General features: G+C 41.9%; 1 long non-coding RNA gene across 1 annotated transcript; it reads right to left on the bottom strand.

Moving 5' to 3' along the window:
* Positions 1-1832: 1832 nt before the first annotated feature.
* LOC141798478 (uncharacterized) lies at positions 1833-2467 on the bottom strand. The gene is made up of 3 exons (XR_012599165.1): positions 2321-2467; positions 1941-2229; positions 1833-1855 (listed from the first exon to the last, which is right to left on the bottom strand). It is a non-coding gene; the product is annotated as an uncharacterized LOC141798478 (long non-coding RNA).
* Positions 2468-2763: the final 296 nt, after the last annotated feature.

Genomic DNA, 2763 nt, shown 5'->3' with positions numbered 1-2763 from the left:
ATATATCACACCACTGAAATGGACTACAATATAACAGACAGAATATAACTTTGTCTTAACTGTCTCCTGAAAATTGGAAAATCGTCCTATTTAAGGACTCCACCTTTAGGAGTGAAAGGGTCCCACATCATTCTGACTCCACTTTTTAACTTCAACCATCTTTCTATTCATTCATTCGGTCTCATTGTCAGTCCTACTGATATATTGCAATACTAATGAAGACAGCTTGTCAAATTGCTGTCAGAGGTTTAATTAATAAGAATATCATTGCAGTTAATTGAACTATTACCCTTAATGATTGCTGGAGTTGCGAGGATGGTTTCAATAGCGACTGATGAGGGCAACATAGTATATATAGGTCCAACTTCCTCTTCACCTGTTACCTCTTCATGATGGCATGCCCTTTTTTTGGAGGATTTATTGGATGAGGAAGCGCTCATCATCAGACGAGCATTTAGACGAGAAAGAGTTTTCAGGGACAGGTCAGACCCACTGGCATTTGGCGAAGACTATCTCATTGAGAGATACAGATTTTCACGCGATGGACTGAAGTACCTATGTGGGCTCCTCGGCCCTAAAATACAGCACCAGACCGCTCAAAGCCATGTCTGTACCACATATGGTCTGTGTTACATTGAGGTTCCTTGCAAGTGGAAGCTTCCTGTATTCTGTTGGTGATGCAGAGAACCTCAATAAAAGAACCATTTGCCGCACAGTTAGACGTGTTTGTCTGGCCCTGAAGTCACTCATCCACATCTTTGTCACCTTTCCTGGCCACAGAAGACTGCTCTACATCAAGGAGGACTTCTACAAGATTGCAGGTAACATCAATTTCAGCTTGCAAATACTGGTTCCAATTTGATCAGTTACAGTTGTATACTTTTTTGTGTTACAGCTTTTCCTAATGTGATTGGTGCAGTGGACTACACCCACATTAGAATTCAACAGCCCTCAGGGGAACATGAGGGAGATTATATCAACAGGAAATCTTTCCACAGCATCAATGTTCAGGTAAAAGTCATTTGTAGTGAGTTACACCTGTATAGATTCTTCAATTTTGTGCCTAAAAGGAGCTTAATAGGTTACATGTCACCTTTTCAGATGATCTGTGATGCTAACTGCCTTGTTAGCAATCTGGAGGCAAAGTGGCCTGGATCAGTCCACAACTCCAGAATTTTTAGGGCTAGTCCAATCCACAGGACACTCTCACAAGGTAAGCTACACATTATATTTGTAAGCACCTTGGATATTATGAGTGTGTAACTATATAGATTAAGTTAATTAAGAAGTTATGCATTTTATTATTAGGTGAATTCTCTGGAGTGCTGCTTAGCGACAAAGGCTATGCCTGCAAGTCACTTCTTCTGACTCCTCTTGCTGACCCCCAAACCCCACAACAGCAAGCCTACAACCATTCACACGGCAGGACAAGGGCTCCTCTGAAATGACCTTTGGCCTTCTGAAATCACGATTTCAGTGCCTGCACCACCTGAGGGTTTCCCCACCCAGAGCATGTGACATCATCGCAGCATGCACAGTGCTGCACAACATAGCAGGTTTATGCAAGGAAAGGGCCCCGCCTCGAGTGGCTGTTGAGGTCTGGGAAAATGCTCCCATCTTCCCGGACAACATTGCTGGCCGAGTAGTCAGAGAGCAATATAATGCCAATTTTTTTTCATAGCCAAGTGCTGAATTTGGAATAATAAATGATCTTGTGTGGTACTTTTTGCTGTGTAGTCAATTTCTAAATTCCACATCTCCAAATTAATTGTATACCCCACATTTACCATGAAAGAGAAAAAAAAACTTTTCCAATTTTTAATTTTCTTTATTTGGTCATTTCTCAGCTTTCACCCTGGAGTTGAGAGAGAAAAAGCAAAAAATAATTATCACACTCAATTACAGATATGGTTACAGTGTGCATTGCTATGTCTGCTCACCTCCCGTTCCAACTTTTGGATCTCCATGTCCAATATTTTAAGCTTCCTTTTTTTAATTTCGATGTCCAGATCAATTGCCTCCAGATTCCTCTTCTCCCTCTGAATTTTCAGTTCTGCCAGCTCTACCTGTTTCTGCAGGTGTTTGGCATAGAGCACCCAGATAGTTTGTGAATTCTGTAGAAGAACAAATAATTAGCACAACAGGATTTGTGTATCACAGATTTACTTCAGCCTATAGTATACATATAATGTTACAAGTTTCATTCTGAGGTGGTGCAGTCTCTAGGTCCTGTAAAAGATTTTTATTAGCACTCCATCACCAACTTTCTATCAATTTTGGACTAAAGAAGCAGTATAGCTTCAAAAATTTGACATGATACCTTATGCCTTCTGGAGTCCACTGAGAGAGTCTCCTCATCTACAGAAGTACATTCAGCAGCTGCAGATGTGCCTTCCCCCTGCCACATACATACATGACTCAACAGAACTCATATTTACATTTGGGAAGACATGTGAAGCCTGCAATTTTGAATAAAATGTACAGTACTTACTGGATCATCTTCTGGTGGCTCCAGAAGCAAGACTGTGTCCCCAGACACTGCAAGTGGATTCAAAGTCAGACAGTATCAAATTGTCAAATGTGTTAAAACTGCAGAGGAACTGCAAGATTACCTTGAAAGAAGGCGCAACGTTCTGTAGCAAGGACAGAATCTGTCACAGTCCCCCCCTGGATCCCCTTCATCACTGGCCTCCCTTTATTCAAGTCAAGTGCCAGCTCCTCTGCTGGGGTCAGGGCCTGGCTTGGTGGGCCACCCCCTGTGCT

Source organism: Halichoeres trimaculatus, unplaced genomic scaffold, assembly GCF_033239565.1.
Source record: "Halichoeres trimaculatus isolate MK-OKI-2021-1 unplaced genomic scaffold, fHalTri1.1 fHalTri1_scaffold_9, whole genome shotgun sequence".
NCBI classification, from domain to species: Eukaryota; Metazoa; Chordata; class Actinopteri; order Labriformes; family Labridae; genus Halichoeres; species Halichoeres trimaculatus.
The sequence above is the reverse complement of the archived record's forward strand: the minus strand, read 5'-3'. Positions and strand labels throughout refer to the sequence as shown.